Consider the following 26,198-nt stretch of genomic DNA (forward strand, 5'->3'; position numbering starts at 1 on the left):
AAAGGAAATTCTTCTTATATGGGTGACATTTAAGCAGTGGCCCCCAAATGCAGTTCATACTTGCAAAATTTACAAATGAATTTCTCATGGAATAGAATAGGTATACCTAAGATTATTCTAAGTATAAAGAAGATAAATTGCTCTTAAGCTTTGCTCCTAAGCTTTCATTTCCTTTTACAGGCCAGGAGGTAGTCTTCCATTTAAATGAATCCATTTTCTTTCCAACATAACTCTTGCATCATCACCTCACTTCAGCATTCAATTCTCTCTGTCCTTCCCATCTTCAAGACTGCTACTCTAGTTACTGGGAGAAAATATCTAAGACCTTCCTGTTTCTAATTCAGATGAATCTTGGAAGTTGTTCACCACATGGAAACTCTGGGGACTGTGTCCTCCACCGTGAATGAAAACCTCAAACCAACAGTGCATGACAAGCGCTGACCCAAACAACAAACACAAGGAGAAAGCAAAGAAACATGTGCCCCTGAAACACAGAGGAAGAAACCCCGAGGAGGCATTTGCTGCTGGCTTGTTCTTATGAAATCGTGTGACTCTAGTACTGTGACTTTTACAGCCATGAGATTTCACTTTTGTTTTGTATGGAAGGATTGTGCTCAATATTCAAAGTGACAAACAATTATGAGTTGAAATGAAGCAAAGCACATCACTGATTTACTTTACTGCTAGAGGTAATCGACAGAGTCTGAATACAATGTATACCTACATACGGTGCATTGGCCATCATTTAAATAGGTTCATTAAATTTGTCTAGGTTTCTGCACATGTTGTTGCTTTTTATATTTAAGATGCCATCAGTGCGTTTCTCAGACTGTAGTGATGTATTAAATAGGCCCAAACAGTTTATAATTAATATAAGCCTCTGTGCATTTATTTGGGGCTGAACAGTTGCAGGACCTGATGGGACAGAAACTTCCATCTACATCAGACATTCAGCATTCTGCCACAATGTATTTCTGAGTTGAGTAATTCAGAATTTATGAAAATATGTTGTGCCATTTCCTTGCAAATGAGGTGCATATTACAATCATTCACATAACCGTATCGATCTGATTTCACTATTTTCAGTGAGTGTAGAGTAGAAATATAAAACTGACAAATAGGAGTCAGCAAAGGACACAGAGTTTTCATAAAAGGTCATCAATCATGGTACCTCAATAAGGAATATTCTAGATAATTGCCATGATCTGCAGAGAGTGAGTGGTGTACATTTCATTGATATTCTTTTTCTTCTTTTCTTCTTCCTCCTCTGATTTTCTCTTTGTAGAAAATCTTGCACATTCTACCCATTTATTTCAGACTGAATCTTTTCCTGGTAGTTCATTCAATCTCTCTCTCTCTCTCTTTTTCAGAATTTTTTTTATTTGAATTAGAAACGAGATTGTTTTACATGTCAATCCCAGTTCCCTCTCCCTCTGCTCCTCCCCTACCACCACCCCCCAACTAAAACCATACTATCACATATCCTTTCTGTTCCCCAGGGAGGGTGATGCCTTGCGGGGGTCATCAGTCTGTCATATCTTTTGGGATAGGGCCTAGGCCCACCCCCATGAGTCTTGGTTCAGGGAGTATCCCTCTATATGCAATGGGCTCCCAAAGTCCACAACTATACTAGGGATAAGTACTGAACTACTACAGGAGGTCCTGTAAATTTTCAAGATCTCCTCAATGAAACCCACATTCCTGGGGTCTGAATCAGTTCCATGCTGGTATTCCAGCTATCAGTCTGGGGACCAAGAACTCCCCGTTGTTCAGGTCAGCTGTTTCTGTGGGTTTCACCAGCCTGGTCTGGACCCCTTTGCTCATCACTCATCCTTCTCTGTAACTGGATTCCAGTTCAGTTCAGTGATTAGCTGTGGGTATCTGCTTCTACTTCCACCAGCTGCTGGATGAAAGCTATAGGATGGCATATAAGTTAGTCATCAATCTCATTATCAGGGGAGGGCATTTAAGGTCGCCTCTCCTCTGTTGCTTAGATTGTTAGTTGGTGTCATCTTTGTAGATCTCCAGACATTTTCCTAGTGTCTGATTTCTCTGTAAACCTTAAAAAACTCAACCTTTCTGCTCTCTCATGTCCTCCTCACCCCTCCTCTTCACCACTTCTCATTCTCCTAGCTCCCTCCCCCCTCCTCCCATGCTCCCAATTTGCTCAGGAGATCTTGTCCCTTTCCCCTTCTCTAGGGTACCATGTATGTCTCTCTTAGGATCCTCATTGTTTACTAGCTTCTCTTTTTAAAGAGATGGTTTAAACTGGATCATTTATCACATAAACTGGATCCAAGCCACAGCCTTGGATCTTCATGCTTGAACCCTACCCCAGAGATTTTGATTTAATAGGCCTGGGTATGCTGGTGTCATCAGACATTTAAAAGCTTCCTCAGAGATTCTAATGGGCAGGCACAGATGAGAACACTACTCTGAGCCTTACATTGCATGCTTGCATGTGTTAAGCATTGTTGCTTTGCTAATCTCAGTGCTATTGTAAGTGGGTTTGCTCTTTAAGTAGGTCCAACTTGTACATGAGGGGAAAAATCTACCAAATTATAGAAGAATATGATTAAAAACTAAAAACACATCACAACCAAAGAAAAGAAAAAACATAATGAATAAGTGCACTTTCACTTATCTTTGAATTCTTGAGTTGTCCCATGCCCAAACTCCCAAGAGTGATTTTTTTCATTATTTATAATTTTAATTTTTATTGACTATAGAGTCTTTTCATATAGTATATTCTGATAGTGGTTTTTGCCCTCCCCCAACTCCTCCCTGGTCAATCCAAATCCACACTCTTTATTCCATTCTCTCTCTCTCATTGGAAAACAAACAGGCAACAACAAAAACCACCAGAATGGGACAAAACAAACAGGAGGGGGGAAAAGGACCCAAGAAAAAGCACAAGAAACACATACACACTCTGAAACATACAGAAATCCCATGAAAACACAAACTCAGAAACCATAATACATAAGCAAAAGACCGACAAGGCACAAGAATGCCCAGACAAAGAATTATGAAACAAACACCCTCCAAAAACACCATTGAGTTTGTTTGTGTTGGTTGACTGTGTGTGTGTGGGGTTCCCCTTAAGTGTGGTTTGTGTGCTCAATGAGATTCTACTGGAGAGAACAAAATTTTCCTTTGCAAGTGGCTGTCAATTGGGGATAGTTTCTGGGTTAGGAATGAAGGCTTGCTTCCCCTCTCAATGCTGGGACAGCATCTGGCTTGAATCTGTGTAGGCCCTGTGCATGCTGCCTCCGTGTTTGAGTTCATATGTGCACCAGCCCTGCTCTGTCTAGAAGGCCTTGTTTCCTTGATGTGTTCCATCCCCACTGTATCTTTCAGTCTTCTTTTCTGTAAAGTTCCTGGAGTCCTGAGGGAAGGAACTTGACTTAGAACCTTTGCCCCTACTGACTAGTGTCCATGGTACTGGAAGGTACTCAGCACGCTTCCAGACAAGAAAGGTAAACATCAACCCAGATACAAACCCTTGATATACTGTGGTGACTTGCATTATATGATGGTGCAATAATAGCACAAAAATAGTGATTGGAGTAACCAAACACTATATGATTGCATTGAAGGCTCACTTTGTAAGATTGAATCCATGCCTGACACTGCTGAGATGGCCAAGAACCTGAGACTAGTGAGGCCGTGAGCCTAGGAGAAAACCAAATACTACTCTTCTGCTAAAGGAATATAGCAATAAAATGACTCTTCATTACATGCTGCTATCTTCATAGATCAGTGCCTTAATTAGCCATCATCTGAGAAGGATTATCTTCCTGCAGTAGATGGGACTCAATATAGAGACACAAATTGGACAATGTAGAGAATAAGAGATCTTGGAACATTCAGTCCTAAATAAGATGTCTCCATCAATAGTGAATTCCAAGAAAGAGCTGAAGAATACTATTTAGGATGAGGGGAGATGGACAATTTAATATAAAACAATTTGCTGTTGAATATACCATTAGTTTTTGCAGGACTGTTTAGAGTCTATATTATGCTAATAGATTATAAATATTACAAATTTCCCAAGAGGCCTGCATACACATTGAGTGATGCAAAAGGGGACAATAGTATGTATTTGGTTTTTACCAGAAAGTGTCCCTCTATATGGTAATCTTAAAGTATTTTTGGACGTTCACACAGTCATGTCTCCATCCAGTGGCAGAGATGCAAGTAAGCTCCCATTCTTTGAATAGTAATCAGCTCCTGTTCCTGATTTTACAGGATGCTGACTGGGGGTGTGGGGAAGGCTCTATCCTCAATGGCCTTCAAGGTTTGTTTGTTTCTAACTAGGCACCTAACATCCTATTCCATGGCAACACACTTTAAGAAATATAATTCAAAGGTCTATCTTTTGAGGAAAAAACAGGTAACTCCTGGAACAAAAGCGTTATCTGCAGATTTTACTCTGCAGTGCTGATGTACTACTTGCTACTGGGTATTCCCTTCTGGATATATCACTAGAGGATCTCCAGATATTTAGAAGTTGTTGTGCTTTTGATCTAAGGCTTGGTCCCCTGATGGCTGACCTACTGAGAGGTAATGAACTCATAAGGGCACAACTTCATCAATGAGCTGATCATCATTGACAATTCCTGCTGAATGGGCTGCTGGGAATTATGTCCAGTTTGGAGGAAGTGGGACAGGGGGGAGAGGGGTTGTCTTTAAGCAGACTGCTTTGTCCATGGCCCTGTCTCTCTCTGCCTGCTTCCTGGTTGCCATACAGTGAACGGTGCTCTTCCACAAGAGGTTTGTCCTCACCGCAAGTCTAGAAACAATGGCATCATCTAAAACTGAAATTTTTAAATCTGTAAGCCAGAATAAATATTTTCTCTTTTAGTTATTTAATGTCAAACATGTTGTCACAGTAATGAAATGGTAGTTAAAGCAGTAGTTTTCTGTCAAAGGCCAAGCTTAACAGCTAAGGATTCAAACATAATATTTCTTAGATTAATTTTTGATGAAAATTTCATACATGCATACAATGTGTTTTGGTCAAATCTACCTACCCCCCCATCTCATTCCCCTCCAAATTCTCCCTTATTCCTACCACACGTTTCCCTCCTGCTGAATCCTTTAGTGTTGCCAGAGTATACTTAAGTATAGGGCCACTTACTGTAGCCCTGGTAGCCTATCAGGAACTGCAGTACCTAAAGATAGGACCACTTACTGGAACACTGGTAGCCTATCAGGAACTGCATCCCCAAAGGAAACTGGCTCACTCTACCAGCAGCCATCAGTTGCAAATGACTCCTCAGCCATAGGTGGTACTCAAGAACCCCTCCTAACTATACTCATATCCAGCATTTTTCCTTCTCTTTTTGCATTAAATTTAAATTAATCCTACTTCATTTTCTTACCTATAAAACAGGAGAGATATTGTGCTTAATGATATCAGACTTGCTAAGCTCAGGCTATTAATTGTTGTATTTAAGAAGATATCAAGTAATATTTAAAGGGAAGCAAAACCAAGCCACATAAATAATGTCACAGAAAAATTTGTAGAATATAGCTCATAACTTCTGAACTCTCTGATCCAACTTGAGAATGTGAAACGCTTGACAAAGAGAGAAAACCTATCTCTGAAGAGGACACTGGGGGATGACAGCTGCCTTGCTCATCACTTCCCACCACCACACTCTCTAGAGGATTCTTACAGGCTCATTTGGAGACACTGAAGCTGCACTTTGGGGACTGGGGATCTGCTTTCTGCCTTCGGCCCATATAATCCAGGGGGTCAGGAATGGTGGAATAACTGTTCCGGGGGAAGATCCACCTACACTTTCAGAGTTTCCCAGAGTAAAACACATCACCAGAGAAAGCAGTATTAGGGTGAGTCCCAGAGGGCAACACAAGTTGGTGAGGATGAAGCCAGATTCCTACGATCTGAATCAAGAGGGGCAGGAGTCCACATAGAATTTTAACAGCTCTTTTCAGCCAACAGTGAGAAACATCGGGAAGGAGGTCTTTGGGGAAGTAAATGACAAGATTCACAAAAGCCTGAGAAGGGAGCAAATCTGCTTTAAATAACAGAATCTAAGAAGGGCAAATAGACAAAGCTAATGAAAGTCCCTTTCCTGGGCCAACTTGCAAGGAAAGGAGGCCCAGGATGGGCCACATGAGGTTTCCATATTAAATTAAGATCAGAGCTTGGTTAATGTCTTGGGCCTGCAATCTAATTAGTGAATGGGTTCTTGAGTTCATGATCTTAATTGGTAGTAGGATGGTCTATTACTTAAGTATGAGCAGAAAGGCATAGTGTCTGGAGAAATTTTCATCCAGCACCAAGTAATGATTACTGTACATGTTTTTAAAATGCTGGCAAGAATAAATAAAGATGATTTGGTGATATGACCTGAGTCCTGGGTTAACACCCAAAAGAGGGGAAAGGGTTCGTGCACAAGTGCATGAATGTGTGTTTGTATTTATAACAGAATGTTTTGTGAATTCCCTGAAGTAAGGAGTGATATTCTCAGTTTTACATATATGCCACTTGAAAAACAGTTCATGAACCAGAAAACAAGGACCTGATCTGGGAGCTTTAATGCCAATGTCTTCTCAGGCCAGCTCCAGACCCGCCTTTTGACAATATTCCAGAGAGAGCCATTTCATGTGCAATTTGAAGAAGCATTGCTTTCTGGGCTGAACCAATCTCAACCTTCCTAAAAATGTTTTGTGGGATCTGAGTTCTTAAGTGTGATTTTTTTCATGTCCATTACTGCTGACACCATAAAGTGCTCATAACAAATATTCTGTAGCACTCTGGCATTGCCATGATCTCTGTCAATTTATTTTTGTCTCTCCTCTCTTCCTAGTTAGCTTTTAATCTGGCTTAATTATTATATGTCATCTCTTGCACTAAGTGTATATGGGGAAGAAATGAACAGGTCTCTACTACCTGGTATTCCCAGGCCACCTTGCAGTAACACAGAAAGGTTAAATATCTCAGTGGCTGTTACTCTGTAAAATGTGCCCATTAGCTTATTTTTCACTGTAGCCATTAGGTTTTCAAAGTTATGGCTTTGAAAATCACCATAGCCTTAGGAAAATGTGCTTGAATGGTTTCATCTGCAGAAATGGAAACAAATTACCTCCTTGAGTTCTTCCCTCTCCTCCTTTCAACTTCTCTTACTAACTGGAAAGCCCCTGGCTGCAGATTGGGAGGCAAATTACCACCATCTAAACTTGAGTAAGTAGACACAAGCATCAACGTGTAAACAGGTTTCATGTTGGAGAGCCAACTAAAACACAACACAGCACCAGAGAGGCTCCCAAGGCCCACACACCAAGCCTGGGAAACCTGAACTCATGGTATGTAGAAAATGCCAAATCAATTTTGAAAAAATAAATAAGATATAAATGCACCAATGAAAGGAACTGCCCTGGAGCTCATGTACTTGAATCACTTCACTTTTTTAAAATCACCGTGTTTCCCTGATAAATGAACTCTTCATGTGATATTGCTTGTTCACCACTTCTCAAGCTGGACCTCATCTAGTGGCTTGCAAATTCTATGGTTTTTAGCAATACTAAAATCCAGACAGGACCACTGTCTCATAACCACTAACAATACACAAGTTCAAATTCATGTACCATGGAGCAGCAGAACCTTGAGAAAGAGCCTAATTCTTGGAACCCATATATTCTCACTGGTAAAACAGGGTTACAGTATCTTCCTTATGTGGCTATTGTGTGATTTAACTAGGATAACATCTGTGGATGCACACAGGCCAGTGTGAAGTGCTGGTTAAGTGCCCTCAACTCTATGTACATTTCCTATTATCTCACCAACCTCAACACATTGGTCCCATCTCCCTGGTCTTACTAGATTCAAGAATTGTAACAATAACTCTTTCTGCCAGATGCCTGGCTTCTGCCACAGCTTTAGGGCCCCCAAATAACACACAGAGACTTATAGTAGTTACAATACTGCTGGCCAATGACTAGGATTTCTTATTTGGTAGCTCAGTCTTAATTAACAACCATAACTACTAATCTATATATTTTTATAAGGACTTATATTACCGAGGATGCTGGTCTTATGTGTCCTCTCTTCCTGAGATCACATGGTGACCTCTCCCTTTCCTACATTTCCCAGAATCCTCCGTCTCTCCTAGTACCATTTAACTTGCTTCCCTATTGGCCAACAGTGCTTTATTTATCAACCAATAAGACAAACATATACACAGAAAGGCATCCCCCATCAAAGAATGACTTGAAACCTGTCAGGATCATTTTTAAAGTATTTTAATTTACTTATTAATATATACATATTAGGCACTTCACCATATTTCTATGTGTATAGCTTGTTAAAATGTTTAAATCAGAATAAGCACATTTATCTCCTTGTGTCTTTATGATAAAACAGTCAAAATCCTTTCTCCTGGCTCTTTCAAGACATGCAGTCTATAACATCTGCAGTCATCCTACCATGCACCCTAGAACGTTCTCCCATCCAACCTAGTACCCAGTGACCAGCTTTCTCCCTTCCCGTTTATAGTCCTAAGCCTCTGGTAACCCCCACTTAACTTCTCAGTTTCCTTAAGATCAATGTTTTTAGATTCTATGAGTAAGTTCAAATAGTATGACCCTCCATGCCTGGATTATCATTTAATATAATGTCCTCCACAACCATGGGTGGCTGCAAATAGCAGAGTTTCTCCTCTTTTTATGGATGGAGTATTCCTTTGAGTTTATGCCTCACTCTAGTGAGACATATAATCCTTTGGGATTATATATATTCACCAATTAATAGAGAGCTCATTTTCACTTCTTTGTTATTTTGCATAGGGCTGCAATTAAATTAAGAGTACAGACTTTCCTTCAACAAGCTTTCATTTCCTTTGGCTTTACACTGGATTGCTGGATCACAGGATGGCTCTAGCTCCACTATTTTTTCTCTTTTTTTGAGGAATCTCTAATTAAGGCCACATTTTCTTTCTAAATTCCCATGTGCCCTGATGGATGAAGTCTGACATGTATTTTATACTTCCACTCTTATAGCATGACTGTGCTGTTTTGAACAATAGCTTTGTTGTTTATTTTGAAGTCAGGTAATGTACACTATCTAGTCCTTTCTGTCCAGGATTATCTTGACTACTCAAGGTTGTTTTTTTAGAAAATAAAATTTAGATTTTTTTCAATCTCTGTAAAGAATACCATTATTATTTTGATAGAGTGCCTAGAATCTTTAGATTACTTTGAGGTATATGGACAGTCTAATAATATTAATTTTTCAACTCATGAATGAGGAATATATTTTCATTGTTAAGTTCTTTTTCATATCTTTTACAAATATTTTATACTTTTCATTGTATAAGTATTTTGTGTTTGATTAAGTTTTCCTTTTTGTAGCTATTGCAAATGGGATTTTTTTCAGATAATTCTCAGATAACTGGCATATAGAATTGTTGTTTATATTTTATATTCATTAATATGTTTAAGCTTTGCTGAGTTCATTTATTAGTATTAATAGTTTTGTGGTAGAATCTGGAGTTTTCCCCAATTAAGAACCTATCATCTATAAACAGTGACAATTTGGCTTCAGGCTTTCTCATTTGGATACTGTTTATTTCTCTTGCTTGATTGCTGTGGCCAAGACTTCTAATATTATGTGGAATAAAATTCTAAAAGTTAGCATCTTGCTTGCTCAAGATCTGAGAAAAAAGCATCCAGCTTTTCTTTATTCCATGTGATGTTCATTTCATATGGCTTTTATCATGTTATATTATAGCAATTGAAATTGTCTCATCCTATAAATTATTATAAGAAGCAGGGCATTTAATTAGATTTCTTCTTTCTACTTTCAAATTCACTCTTCATTCATTTGTACCCATTTAAAAATCATTTATTGAGTACTTCATAAGCTTCAGGTATGATTCAAATCCATTCAAGTAGAAATAGCTTCATTAAGAGAAAATTCCAGAGGCTTTATTGGTACAAAGCTTGCCTAGCATTTACAAAGCCCATAGTTCAATTCCCATGACTGCATAAACCAAGTGTAATGAAGCATACCTACAATCCCCGGCATTCAGGAGGTAGAAACAGGAGGATCCAAAGTTCAAGGTCATCCTTGGCTATGCAGTGAGCTGGAGCCCAGTTTGTGGTATATGAGACCTGTCTAAAAACAGGACACACACTTACAGAGAGAGAGAAAGAGAGACAGAAACAAAGAGACAGAGACAGAGTTATAAAAAGTGTGTGCTATTATAAACCTTCTTGCTTTTGTTTCTGTTGTAGATCAAGATCCATCTGCAAAGAAGTTCATGTGTACATACGCCAGTGGAAATGTCAATGACAACTCTGGAATAGCTATTCAATATAAATACTCATATAGAAGAACTCTGCATACAAAGCTATATTAAAATGATGCTATTAAAAAGAATACCTGATATTTTATATTTATATATTCTCTATATAAATATAAAACATTTATATTTATATGAAATGTCAGGTATTATTTGCAAACAATATTTTATCATTGTGATTCCTAGGGCAAAAAAGCTCAAGTATTGGACTATATGAACCAGAATGAAACAGCTGCCTATGTTTTTAATCTTCACTTCGTGAGAAAAGTCATTGCCACAGTGTGAATTCTCAGAACACTAAGATATTGCTGCCATGATTCTGCCTGGAACTGACCATTAAGTATGGCGTAACACATTCTACTTAATCCCACTCATGAATGAATCATTTGCCTTGGCATCCTTGTTTCTTTTCCTGTTGCTGAGATTAAAAATACTCTGACAAAAGCAACTCAGGGGAGGAAAGCGTTTATTTCATCTTACAAGTTACAGTCCATCATTGAGAGAAATAAGGGCAAGAACTTGAACAGAAGCGTGAAGTAGAAACCATGGAGAAACACTGCTTGCTAGCTGGTTCACCAACTGACAGCCTTAAGCCCAGCTAGCTTTCTTATAGCCAGGACTAGCTGCCAAGGCAGGAGTACCATCCACAGTGGGCTGAACCCTCGTACATCAACTAACAATCAAGACAACATCACACAAACATGCCCGCGAGCCAATAGGATCTAGGCAATTCCTCAATTAAAGTTTCTCCTCTCACATGACTCTAGGATGTATTAAACTGATAGTTAAAGTTAACTGTGACAATTAGGTACTGATAATGTCTTCAGAGACTTCAAATTCTACCAAATCAAGCCATAGGACCCAGACTAAGAGGACAAAAAACAGTGTTCTACAGGAAACTACAATACTATTTTATGTATTGGATATAGCTTTCTTTGTATGTGATTTTATAACCTTTATTTCCAGGGTTGGGGAAAAAACCTAAAAAATGTAAACTGTAATTTTGACTACATATATATATATATATATATATATAATAAAATTATCAAAGAATAAATTTTAAAAGTATAGGTATAGTCAGAGATGAAAGTAGGAAATGTAACAGAGAAAAATACATCTGAGGAAGACTTTCAAAGACAAATTCCTGAGTACATCTGTGACCACGAGACGACAAAACTCATACTGGACAGTATGTGTAGACACAGAGGGAAAGATGGAAATTCTGATTAGAACAGTGAGTTGCAAAACTCTTGCCAAGCAGAAAGCAACTGGCACCCATAGGTGGGGTACAGAAGCTTATCCTCCTGCTTGTTGTTTGTTTGTTTTGGATCCCTCTCTCGGTTTTAGTAAATAGACTATCAAGCTTCCTCTCTCAGTTTCAGTAAATAGACTATCAAGTTTTGAAACAACATTGCAGAAATACATTTCACACTATTTATCTGCCAACAAAGTTTCTTGTCATCTCCATAGAGTATGCCACACCTAAATGCATGCAAAGGGATCATCTCATGATTCCATCTGCTCACAATTCTGGGGAGGAATCGTGTGTCTTTAGCATCTTGCCTGGTCCAGAGCCTGAATTCTGTACATTTTAATTCAATGAAAGATACATTGGGGGGGTGGAGTTAGAAGATAGAGAAGGGGAGAAGAGGAGGTGCGAGGAGGACCTGAGGGAGCAGGAAGATTGAGTCAGGAAGCAAAAAAGAGACACCTTAATAGAGGGAGCCATTATTGGTTTCAAGAGCATTCTGGCACTAGGGAAATGTCCAGAGATCCACAAGGATGACCCCAACTAAGAATCTAACCAACAGTGGAGAGATGAAAGAGTGGAGAGGCTACCTTAAAAGCCCTTCCCCTATAAGGAGATTGATGACTATCTTAAATGCCATCCTAGAGCCTTCATCCAGTAGCTGATGGAAGCAGAAGCAGAGACCCACAGCTAAGCATTGAATCCAGTTGTAGAGAGGGAGGCGTGATGAGCAAAGGGGTCAAGACCAGACTGAGGAAACCCACAGAAACAGCTGAACTTTATAAGGGGGAGCTCATGATCCCCAGACTGACACCTGGGAAACCAGCACAGGACAGAACCAGGCCCCCTGAATGTGGGTGTCAGTTAGGAGGCAGTCTATGGGGTCTCTGGTAGTGGAACAGTATTTATCCCTAGTGTACAAATGGACTTTGGGAGCCCTTTCCCCATAGAGGGATACTCTCTGAGCCTCGAAACATGGGGGAGGATCTAGGCCCTGCCCCAAATGATGTGACAGACTTTTATGTGCCTCACCCTCCCTGGGGAGCAGAAGGGGGATGGGATGGGGGGGTGGGTAGCATGGGAGGGAGAGGGAACTGGGATTGATATGCAAAATAAGATTGTTTCTAATTTAAATTTTTAAAAATCCTGAAAAAATAAAATAAAGATACTGAACTGAACTGAAAATTTGTTTAAACATCTCCATTTCACAGAATTTGAGAACTTATTGTAACCTCATTCATGTATGTTGTGTTCCCACTAATAAAAAATTAAAGGAATAAGCAGGCTCTATTTCATTTAAAAATGCCAACATGTCAGCTATAATTTTTCTGCATTACTAAAACAGATGATCAAATACATAAATAAATAATTCTAAAGCAGAATTTCAGTTGGAACTCCCTTGAAATACTGAAATGAAGCCTAACTGGACCGCCCAAATGCCACGCATCTCTCCATCATTCCGTGTTCCCTACCCACAGAGTAAACATTGGAGTACAGATAGGAAATAAAGTACACCTTGATAAGTCCTGACAAGCAGCCAACACTCCCCCAAGACAGCTCCGAAGAAAGCCTGGTGGAAGAGCATAGTTTAGGCTGAGACGCAGGAAGTGTTGCTCATGTTTGTTCCACTCTGGGTTGCTATCCGTTCCACTTTTTATTCCAGGGGATGAGCTATCCTCACAGCAACAAGGGAAGAAATCAATGTCAAATCCTTCCTTAGTGCCGAACTAAAGGAAGGAGGCAGACAACAAAGAGGCTCACACACATCCCCTTGCCGGGGATAAAGCTGCCTTGTCCCTTGCTATGGTTATGTGTCAGCCGAAGAACCGTTGTGTGCTTTGGAAATACAGAGAAGGTGGCTGGGCAGCTTCCCACACAGGCAAGAAGGCTCTAGCAATCCTACCACTTCAGTGCTGGCGTTAAGGAAACAGGGAAGCCAGCGGAAGAGGAGGCAGAAGTTGTGTAACAGCCAGAAGGAATGAAGGACACCAAGAAACAAAGCCCTCTAAATCAACAGGAGCAAAGCTCCTATGCACTCACAGAGACTGAGGCAACGTGCCCAGGGCCTGCATGGTCTGCACCAGAGCTGAAAGGAGAAGTGAACACAGGCCCCATCCCTGCCCAAGAAGAAATTACTAACCACTTACAGATGGAATTTTAGTTTCCTCCGAGGGAGACTCGCTAGGGTACAAACTGTGTTAAGGGAAGGCTGAATGCCTAGCAGTAGGTGGCCAACAGAAAAGAAACTCAACATCGTCTTTGGAGGTTCCAAGTCTTAGCAGGTTGTGTCGGGGCTCTTCCTTCTTTAAAAACTCTCTCTCTCTCTCTCTCTCTCTCTCTCTCTCTCTCTCTCTCTCACACACACACACACACACACACATATATCTTATATATGGTAAAAAGGAGAAATATATATATATATATATATATATATATATATATATATATATGCTTCCAATTTCGTGTTTTTTAGGGATCCAAGAGTGTGAGAATGAGAGGGTCTCAGTTTCCTGTACCTTCACTTGGGCTCTTTTCCTTATGTTTGTTTTTTTTTCTAATTCCAATGTGTTAGCTTTCATTTTATCTTATTACATTATGTCATGTTAATTTTTATTATTTCCCCTTAAAGGCCTGTTTTCTAATGAGAGGCAAGAAATGGAGTAGATCCAGATGGGAGGGGAAGGAGTAGAAGGAGGGGAAACCATGTGAGAAAAAAAGTCTATTTTCAATAAAAGGAAAAATGGGCACCATGGGAAAAAACAAAAGAAATGTGGTTCCTACTTTTATTCTGATATAGAGTTGAGCAGTTGGGTGAGAGCTTGGCAGGATGTCCAATATCTTGTCATTGCAGGAGTCTTACATGGTGGTCTGTTGTTTGTCCGAAGGTAGATAAGTTCACCGGTTGAACTGAGCATCCAAGTGTGTGTGTAGAGCCTTTCTTTAGCTTGGTATGCCATCACAGAAGGGTGTTTCTCTTTGCTTCGTGTTGAGTTTACTCGGCCCTTCTGCACAGAACAGGTTTGCTTGCTACAGAGGGAGGACCTGCACGTTGGGATATTCTTCACTGAAATAATGCTTCATATGAAATGTGAAAATTGTGGCATTTATTTTAGCTGCTTTACAACTATTATCATTACTTTATTCTTAATAAACTCCATCATGAACACTAAAAAGAAGAGAGGAAGTTGATGTGAATGGGGATACACCAAACATTAACTATGTCCCCCCACACAGTGCTCTGCCCAGGTGGCCCACCCATGAAAGTATGACCCAATTTATATGAGATTCTAACTAATCCTATTATCCATTTGTCCCTTAGGAACAGAAACCAAAGGTACAGCATGCCCCTCAGCAGGTCCCCTCATGGTAAGAAGTTTCTAGAATACCCTCCTTGATTGATAGAGATTCCCTTACCACATGGACAGAGACTACAGTTCCCTTTGTGTGGTGTCCTAAATGGTAATGAAAGTTCTATCTAGAAGTTATACTCAGTCTTCCAAGTTCATGGGATAGAGTTCACTTAAAGTGGAGAGAAAGGGAGACTCTCGAGGAACAAAGGTTAGTACTGAAGTTGGCTGTGATACAGTGGGTGTGTTTTCTTTCTGCTTCTCAAACATTCTTGTTTCTCTTGCTTATAAGCAGTCTTTATTCCTCTGCCCCATTTGCTTCAACTCCATCTGACTAACCCTGTCAACTCAGACACTCCTCTCACACAGACATATAATACTCTAAGTGGAGATGCAGCCCTCAAATCCATCTGACCTTTAAATCCAGGGGCCAGCATTCATTGACTTTCTTGTGTGACATTTAATTCACACTCCATCATGATGGTTTGCTATTAGGTCCCAAATAGTGATCTTGCTCCTGCATGTCCTAACCTCTCAAGGGTTCCTATAAATGAGCCTTTTATTCCACCCAGGGAAGAAAATATGCAGGACCTGCTTTTCTGAGCCTGGTTTATTTTATTTAACATAGTATTTTTTTTACTACCATCCATGCTCCTGCAAATATCATGATCTCATTTTTCTTTATGGGCGGATAAAATTGCATTGTGTGTTTACCATATTGCTTTGTCCATTTCTCTGCTGATGCTGATGTAGGCTGACTCCCTTCCCTCATTACTGTGTATGCTAATTTTTTAAAAGGAGTTTTAAAGAAGGAGGGGATGGGGCTTTTTTTTTTAAATACAAGTCATAAATGGATGACTAGGCAGCAGCCAAGTCCAATCAGTTGGCAAAATGCAAGCGCAGTAAGCAAAAGAGGCCAACGTTAAGAATTTGCTGGCAGCTGCTGCAGGGTGCCTGGTACACTGATGAGCTCAATACACTGACTTCAGTCCTGATCTTGCCCAAACACAGCTGACCAAGAGCACTAATTTCCAGATGATGAAACCGTCTGTGACACTTTTTCATTTTTGATTATTTCCTACTTCTCTTGCTAATTTTCTGGTGGTATAATCTTTACAAATCTAAAAACAAAACTTAATTTGAAAACAGTCCATTTTCAGTGAGTGGAATAATTTTAACATGGCTGCCAAGAGGTTTTCATGGTTTAGCCCAGTCTTGCTACTAAATGAAATCCATGATTTGAGCGAGTTGGTGCCTAACTGAGTATCAAGTTACATCTCAAATTCACTTATGTTACTTTGCCATCGTAAATAAAAGTGTTGCCAGTAAAGCTAGTCAAGTTTCCTATAACTTTTTTCACTAATCTCAGTGCAGTTTACATGCACATATAAAGCACATAGACTATTTCACTGTGTACTTTTAGCATTACAAGAACTATCAGGGTACTTATTTGGTAGCTATGTCTCTTAGATACGGGCATGCTGCAGTTCACCTTTGCAATAAGATTCAATTCTGAGTAAGAGGGTTTTAAGATATTTTCTTGTGAGCAGCATTAAAAAAAACAGTAATCACGAACAGTGGACTGGGAAGATAGCTCAGTCAAACAAATATGAGGACAAGATCTCAGGTCATCCAGGTTCACTGAGCCGCCTGGTTTCAAAATTAGTATAGAGCGTGACTGAAGAAGACATTGTGACCTCACAAGCATGTGTACACATGTACATACAAATGCATACAGAGAGAGAGAAAGGGAGAGAGAGAGAGAGAGAGAGAGAGAGAGAGAGAGGAAGAGGAGGAGGAGGAGGAGGAGGAGGAAGAAGAAGAAGAAGAAGAAGAAGAAGAAGAAGAAGAAGAAGAAGAAGAAGAAGAAGAAGAAACAAAGTAAATCAATATAACAATATCCAATAATGACAAGAATTCATTATGTATATGGCTGTGTAAGTGAACACAGAAAAGAAGAACAAATGTGTTACATTGGTGAAAAGGTATAAAGTATAACATAGACAACAGGCATGCTTTTGAGTTCAAAGGATCCCAAAGATAAGAAGATAATGTGCTGTTTCTCAAGGGATTGAGGAAAATAATTTCAATCACATTAGGAATGTTTCCATTCTCCTTATTGGTTTGGATTAATAGCAAATACCAGAATGTAAGGACAATTACAAGTCTAATGTATTGAGGAATAAATTTTAATTAAATCACATAAACAGAATAAATCTCATTTAACTAAAAAAGCTTCTTGCTATTGAGGAAGATAATCCCAACACTAACCTCTGGACTCCATATGCACTCACACAGGCAAGCGATCCTACTCCCATATATATATTCACATAAATGCCTTCCCCACAGATACAAGTAAATTAAATAAATTCACAATTTTAGTTAATGAAACTTTTAAAGGAATTCTTCTTCAGAAAGTAATGGATAATAAAAAGGTTGGCCAGAATTTAAAAATCAAATCAAGGGGTTTAGGAAAATTAAGAAGAGCAAATGAAATTAATTTATGAAGGCAATTACAGCAGAATGAATACCAACAATGCAGTACCTGACAACGCAGCAGGAAGGAAGCAGTTTCAGTAACAGAATAACAAAATTGAAAAAAAAAAGAATCATTAGGAAGTTTTCCGACAGGTATGGATTGACAGAAGCTGACATTTATTTCCCAGGACATCTACATGCACCACACAACCTGTACATAAGAGCGTTTGTTTCCATCTGACATTTCCTTTGGCTGTTTCTTCATGAAAGCTAAGCCTGAAGAATGTCAGTTTATGATTTGTAAATTGTGCTTACACTAAATCGCATATGGAAGAGCAAAGGTCGCGGAAAATAGGAGAACTTGTTTAGAAAAATACATTTCTCTCCATAAACGTGTTTCATGTTGTTCCAGCTCCTCTGAGACATGGACAAAATGACAGTTCATCAAGGAGGGTGACAACAAGATGCTATGGTCTTCCCAGAGAAACCCCTTTCCTTTGATAGACAAAGAACAAGCAAACAGCACAATGCACTTCCAGACTCATAGGGCTCAACTTCAAAACATGAGGAAGATCATTTCTCTAAGGCAAATAATTCCCAAATCAGATCTTCCAATGAAACATTAATTCCTCCGTGTCACTAAGAATGCAATTTTCAAATTTATTTTGTACAGCAAATATTAATACCATTTCTTATCTGTGGCCTGAAATACCCTTCTGACACATTTCATATGTTCTCTACAATGCAAGCCTATTAGTAAAGAAAAAAATCAACCAAGCTAAGCCTTATTAATTTGGACTGAGCATTTTGACAATCAGGATAGACCAAAGAGATATTAGTTCATGTTTGCATCCACCTATTGCTTCAGAGTATTTCAAAGTAATTAGTCTCTTAGACATTCAAGGTTAGAACATCTCTGGTTGAGTTGTAAAATTAGTATTAAACCAAAACACATGGTTTCTTTTTGGTTCTGTTTTACTTTTAACGATGTTGAGCCAAACATCAGCAGCAAATCACAGGAAGCAGGGGCTGGGTGTCTCCAAATCTCATGGATATGGAGAGGAGCAACAGCCTCGCCTTGCTTGCATTCTCCCAGTCTTCAATGTTTTATCATCAGAATCAGCCAATGAATGTGCAGTAAGTGAACTGATGCAAGGAGGGAAAGAAATAAGGAAGAAGGAAAGGAAGGAAGGAGAAAGGAATGGTTTTTGAGATGTAAAATGTCCATAGGACCTCGAAAAATAATTTGGAAGAACAAGCCTCTCCAAGGGATGGGGGTCTCCCAGGACACAGAAGGCAATTCCTCATCTAAAACAAAACAAACAAAAAGGTGCGTCTGTCTCCTTGTGACCTAAAATCTCTCACTTAACCAACTCTTTCTACTATACCAGCTTGAATGTGGGCAGTCGAGCTTGTTATAGATGAAATTTAACTTAGTAGATAAATGTGCCCAATCACTAGTAGGACTTTACAGAGTGATTGGCACTGTTTTCTCAAGTCTTAATGTACCTCTTTCTCCTAATTGACCTAGAGTTGAGAATAATTTCTATGACCATGGAATCAATGAGTAAGTACATCCCAAACTACTGGTTCTTATTAAAACCAGTGGTGCTTCCTTTATCCTACCTTGAAGCTAACAATTGCCAAGGCCAAAAATAAATAATTTTAACAAGCCTTCCCACCTTTTGGGTAATTATCAGTACTACTGAAGTTTTTTGTTTGGTTGGTTGGTTGGTTGGTTTTTCGAGACAGGGTTTCCCTGTGTAGCATTGGAGCCTATTCTGTTTCATTGTTTAAAGATATAATCCATTATGACAAGGAAGTCATGGAGATGGGAGTTTGAAGCAGCTGGTCACATTGCACTCACAATTTCACCCCTTGTCAACTTGACACTGAAACAATTTGCTTTTAAACCATACCCTTTCAGCCCCATAGGGTCATGGCGAACTCATAATTCAAACTAAGTTGAGTCTAACATCAAAAATCCCCATAGTACTTAATAATTGCAACACTATTTAAAAGCCTGAAGAATAAGGATTAGCTGGGACTCCAGAGAGTACCTATACATCAATAACTAATTATATACTTCTAATATATAATGATACAGAATAAACATTACCATTCCAAAAGAGAAGAATGAGACCATAACAAATAATGACCAGACCAAAGAAAGACCAAAACAGCAGTGCAAACACCAAATACTGCAACCCTGTGTGTAGCATTTGGTGGCTCCTGATGGAAACATCTGGGCTCCCAAGGGCTTAGGCAGTTCTGCTGCCTGTAGCAAGCCTTGCCTCTCCCTGGCTCAGGTACCACTCCATGCGGACAGCTTTCCTCAGCAGACATTTCCTGACATACCCAGGCCTCTGCATTTAGATCTCACCTGTATGACTTCATTTATTGGCATTTCATGGTCTTCTTGGAGGGACTCAGACCTTGATGCACATTTTCTGGCCTCATCATCTCTCTGGAACCAAGATGCAAAACCACACCATCCCTTCAATCTTTCATTGCTTATATCTGCAAAACTCATACTACGTGGGCAACACTGCTAACTCCTCCTGCCATCTTCAGACCTCTGCATGTTGACCTGAGGGAAACAATTCCCTCACTGGTTGTTTTCAAAAAGCTGGAATGGTCTTCAGAGGTAAATCAGATTAAGTTCTCTTCTTTCAAATGAATTTATAATTTCACAGACTGGAGGCTTTGGCAGGGGGTGGGGGCGGGGGGGGGGAATCTTGTCATCAATGCACCTTCCCTATTGTCCCAGTGCAGAGTAAGTTTCTCCTTAACAGTTACAGTTTCCTTTTCAGTAGTTACCCTGGCTGCAACTGTTGCCAGAGCTCTTTCCCTGGGGGCTGGACACACACACACACACACACACACACACACACACACACACCACTTGTTGCTTTTTCCCTTTAGACTTTGCTAAGCAATGACCATGCCACAGCCTCAGTGCTGTTCTCTCGTGAGATTTTTCTCTCCCAAACAAATTATCCCATTACCCCTCTATTCAGTCTCACCCAAGTTCTCAGAATACAGGCAGAATGCTACCAGGTTCTTTGCTAGAACATCTCATAAATGTTCATCCATCAGAGAGTCCTTGTTTGTGTGACACAGTGTGAGCTGGGATTCGATTGCCCACATTTCTCCCTGATTTTTGGTTTTCTTCAGTTTCAATAGGCTGGCCCATTAAGTTCTGCTCACGGTGTTCTCAGGGTTTTTGAACCCCAAGTCCCAAACTTTTCCACATTTCTCCTGTGAATCAATTCCAAAGGCCTAAGAACAACATAGTCACGCTCATCACAGGGATAGCCTCACTTCTCAGTGCTGTTTTCTATTTGTCTCATTACTGGAACAAAATGCTTGGCAATAGCTACTTAATGGATCAGCAGTTGACTTGGTTTCCTAGTGTAAGAGAACAGTCTATCCTGGCAGTGGATTCACAGGGGAGGATCTTGACACAGCTAATCACATTCCATCCCCAGCCGGGAAGCAGAAAGCAATGAATGCCTATACTCAGTGTGCGTTCTCCATTTTATTCAGTCTGAGAACCCAACCCATGGAATGGTGTTGCTCAAAGTCAGGGTGGTTTTCCACACTCAACCTTACTCATACAGGTGAGTAAGCAATCACTCACCTGTATGTCCAGAAGTTTGTTCCCAAGGTTTGTGTGAATCTCATTATGCCAACCATCAAGATTAACCAGGACAGTTGTAAAGTCCTGGTTCAGGAGCTGGGGACTTAGCTCAGTCAGGAGAACATTTGTGCAGCACACACAGGGGCCCTGGTTCAATCCACAGTATTTCAGAAACTGGACGTGGTGGCACATGCCTGTAATCACAGCACTGGAGAAGTGCAGGTAGGTTAAGAACTTGAGGTAAAACAAACAAACAAACAAACAAAAAACCAAAGCCAGGCATTGGTGCACGCTTTTAATCCTAGCATTCAGGAGGCAGAGGCAGAGGCAGAGGCAGGTGGATCTCTGTGATCTTTGTAGGCCAGCCTGGTCTACAAAGTGAGTTCCAGAACAGGCTCCCAAAACAATACTGAGAAACCATTTCATGAAAAAAATAAAAAGAATTTGAGAATTTGATGTCATCTTTGACCGCATGGGGAGTTTAAGGATAGCCTGGGCTGTGTGTGATCTTGTCTCAAAGCAAAACAAAGATAAATTTCTTCTCATTACAAGTTTATGACTCACTATAAGAAATTCTAGTTTTGATCACGATGTTCAGCTCTTCTGCCCACTTTTCCTTCATTTTTCATTGTCTCTCCCTCTTGACTTATGTAGAATTTAAAAATTAAAATTTTCTTTGGTAGAATTTCCAAACCTCTTTCCACCTGAAATTCTGTATTTTGATTCACATAAATTGGTTAGAATGTGACTAAGTACTATAAGTGTTTATTCTTTGTAGCTACTTTCTGTCAGGACTAAGTGTGCCTGTGGTGAGTCATGGTGGAACCCGGGTAGGAGTATGTGAAATAATAGAAGACAGAGGCCATGTCATGAATTTATTCAAAAATGAAGTTAATTACATACTTTTTGAATGGCTTCAGTTCCAATTTTAAAGTTTTCCAAAGCTTACATCAAAATCAACAGCCTAATTAAGACATACAAACCTTTATCAATTCCCTTACTTGCCTTATACACCTTGCAACACTGATTTCTGCTAGTCTCCCGGTGTTCCCCATCCCCACAGTCACCTCCTCTCTCTTGACTCACCCCAAACAATTGCCATCTCTAATTGCTAAGGCCGGCCTCCAGAACCACCTGAAACATCTTTCAATTCTGTGCTTCTGCAGCTTCTCATGTTTCTCCCAGATACTTACTGGAGTTCTTGGAATGCTTACCAAACCTATTGTAGATGAAAACTTTTAAAATTAGAAAACAGGAATCAAGAGATGCTAAGCGGCCCTTTCCGCCGACTCATCAGAGACCAGGTGAGTGACCCCCTGCTTTTACCCAACTCCTGTCCAAAGCGCCATTCACCCAGATCCCCCCTGGGCTTGTCCCTGCTTGAAATAGACACACCCAGGCAGGGAGGAGCCCCCTGAATCCGGTTACAGCCAGTCTTCCTTCCCTTTCCGCTGACCCATCAGAGACCAGGTGAGTGACACCCTGCTTTTATCCAACTCCTGTCCAAAGCGCCATTCACCCAGATCCCCCCCAGGCTTGTCCCTGCTTGAAATAGATACGCCCAGGCAGGGAGGAGCTCCCCGAATCTGGGTACAGGCCACTCTTCCTTCCCTTTCTGCCGACTCATCACAGACCAGGTGAGTGACCCCCTGCTTTTACCCAACTCCTGTCCAAAGTGCCATTCACCCAGATCCCCCTGGGCTTGTCCCTGCTTGAAATAGACATGCCCAGGCAGGGAGGAGCTCCCTGAATCTGGGTACAGGCCACTCTTCCTTCCGTTCCTGGCGACCTATCCGCCAGGAGGTGAGTGATCCACCGCTCTTACCCAACTCCCTATCAAAGCCCCATCCATCCCGATCTCCCCGGGCCTTTAACACCCCCCTTCCTTTCCCCTCTAATCGCCCGCCGCTTTTCTAGAGAGACTAAAAGAAGCATATAGGATGTATATTCCCTATGATCCGGAAGATCCAGGGCAGGCCACCAGCGACCTGGACAGGGATCAATGTGCTTTTTGCTATACTTCATGAAAAGGGGACTTTGACAAAATTTTTATGTTGACTAAGAAATGAAAAAAAAAATGTAGGAAACTTAAATAATAAAAAGGAAATTTGTCTAGGAATGTCTAAGAGAGTCAGAAAAATGAACTAAAAGGTTATAGAAAATTAAAGCAAGCAAGTCATAGCAGAGAAGATTGTTACAGAAAGTTATGGAGGGTCAAAGCAAGTTGTAAAAGGTCAGAGGAAAGTTGTTAAAAGTCAGAAAAAAGGTTATTATAAGTCAGAGAAAAATGTAAACTGTGCTATGGTTTCTCATGTCTAAAATTTTAACCATATTAAGCTAATTCTGTTTTATATATACTTGTTTTAAAATGTTCACATGACTTGACTGGTCGCCATTTTGCTAAAATTAAAAAAAGAATACTTAAACCACCATCTTGACTAAAGATGACCGCATGGAAATTAGAGATACCATCTTAGAAACAAGTTTTTCAGTTAAGATTTAGAATGTTAATGCTTCTATATATTACAGAAAGACCTTAAGGGAATTTAAATTTCTTTTTTAAAAAAACAGTTTTTTTAATGTTTGTTTTTATTAATGTTTGTACTTAAAGAGCTTCAATTTAGAATTATTTTTGAGCAAAGCCTGACAATGTAAAGTTTTTGTTTTATGAAAGATGCTGATCTATTATAAGATATTACAGTTTATATTTTAGAAATAAATTTAGGATGTTGATAACACACACCTTTAAGCTCAGGATGTAGATAGCACACGCCTTAAGTTTAGAACATTGATGACACACGCCTTTAATCCCACCACTCGGGAATAAGAGGCAGATAGATCTTTATGAGCTCAAGGCCTGCCTGGTCCGGCAGATCGAGTTCCAGGACAGGCTCCAAAGTCACAGAAAAACCCTGCCTAAGAAAGAAGTTAAGCTACTGTTTAAGGAATATAAGGTAGCTCTATGCAGTTTTAAGTTCAGCTGTGCTGTTTCAAACATCTTACTAAGTTAAAACCAGTTACAGTCAGACTAAAAATTATTTACAGAAATAAGACCTTACCTAGCCACCTGTATACTTAATGTGTGCTTAAGGCAAGTAATTAAAACAGACAAACAGACCTCTAATGCTTCAGAGATCTTCAGAATATGGCATTTAAATTGTTATCTTTAAAGTTTATAATGTCAGACAGACTGCCAGATCCTGACAATGACCCGAAGATTACAGGCACCTCAGTTCCTGCACCTGGACCAATGAGCAGATGCTCAGATATGAAACCTGCCGCCTGCCAGAACCTGGCCGAGACTGTGGACAAAGCTGCTGGACACTGGAAAATTGATTGTACCCCTTTGCCTAGACAAAACAAGGTCAGTCTTTTCCATGTCCCTCTTCCACAGAGAGAAAATAAAACCTCTCACAATATAGGCCTGGCGAAGATTGTTGTTCTTTGAGACAGCTGCCTCCAACGATAATGGAGAAACTTGGGTTTGGCTAACTGTATATGGACTTGCTTCTAACTGGCTTCTGTCACTTTTTAGTAGATTCGGATAAAATATACCCTTCTCAGATCTCTGAAATATTACTGGTTGTCAGCTTGACAGCATCAGACAGTCAGATCCACTATAGACTAGTCAGTATGTTAGCTGATAAAATAATGACTATCTACTGTTCAGGCACAAGCTCAAGGTTTTTAAGTTTATTTTGGTTGTCATCTAAGTACAAACTTAAAGGGCTTTTCATCAGGCCAAAGGCACCTCTGTCCAATCCATACCTAGCTCTCTGGACAGAAGAAAAATGTACATGCTTATAGCCCAAATCTGTAGTTTTTGCTAGGACTCAAAGTTATAAATATGTTCTTGCTGTTTGAACAGATATCCAGATATCTGCTTTTTCTGCACTGTGGGCTTCTATAAATAAGTTTTAACCTCTGTTCCTAGTTTAAATATGTCTTAAACAGGTTTCTGCTTCTGACAGACATCTGAGTACCAGTTGCTGACTACAGGCTGTTCTAAGTAGACTGCGAGCCCTGGACTTGCTATGGATGTGAACCAGTCTGCTGATGTGGACACCCCCTATTTCTGCAACAATGTCTGCTAACCAGAAGCCCCTGATGGATTCCCCATTGTCTAAATTCCTTTTTGCTTTTGACTAGCATTTCAACCTTCTGGGGTCCCTAACTTCGTCCCAAAGTCAGCAGGAAGCAGTTTGGAAAAGAATTTCGCCGTCCATTTTCCCTGGTTAAAATGCTAAGTCAAAAGGAACTCCCTTGCATGGGGATGCGAAACGACAGGGGATGCTCACTGGAAGCCTTCATCCTCATGGGACAAGATTCAGGTAACCAGAGGATGGCAAAAGGGCTCCACCGGTACCACCTCTATGCCTCTCCTTATTTCCTTTAGGGATGAGGGTAAGAAAGCAACAAAATGACAGAAGGGATATGCTAGGGGCCTTCGCTGGTACCTGTCGGGACCAGATCAGGGGGGCCATCTTTAAAATTAGACTCAAAGTAAAAACTATCACCAACCTGAATATGTTTACAGCGTATTAGGGAAATCAACCCGATATAAGAGGGAGCCAATATCCTTTACCGTGGCCCTATTATTAGGAGGGATAACAGTGGGGGGCATAGCAGCCGGCATAGGGACCGGAACCATTGCCTTACAGGGAATTAATCATTTTAAGCTTCTACAACAAGCCATGCACACAGATATCCAGGTCCTAGAAGAGTCAGTCAGTGCACTCGAGACATCCTTAACATCACTCTCTGAGGTAGTCCTGCAGAACAGAAGAGGGTTAGATTTATTATTTTTACAGAAAGGAGGGCTATGTGCTGCCCTCAAGGAAGAATGCTGCTTTTATGCAGACCATACAGGAATAGTTAGAGACAGCATGGCCAAGCTTAGAGAAAGACTTAACCAAAGACCTCTGAATGAAAGATTCCATTCAGTTACAAGAGAAATGGGGGAATGAAAGGCCCGCTGCCTCTCTGTCTCCCCTGCCGGTGCTGGGTGTTCTCTCTGGAGCAGCCGGGATGAGCTGAGAAGGATGGGGGCGAGAGGAGCAGTTGACCGAGGGCAGCGTGGCGGGGACTGAGCAGGGCAGGGCAGGGTGCGGCCAGGGGCTGGAGAGTGCAGCGCAGGCGATGCTGCT

This window comes from Cricetulus griseus (assembly GCF_003668045.3).
Source record: "Cricetulus griseus strain 17A/GY chromosome 1 unlocalized genomic scaffold, alternate assembly CriGri-PICRH-1.0 chr1_0, whole genome shotgun sequence".
Lineage (NCBI taxonomy): Eukaryota > Metazoa > Chordata > Mammalia > Rodentia > Cricetidae > Cricetulus > Cricetulus griseus.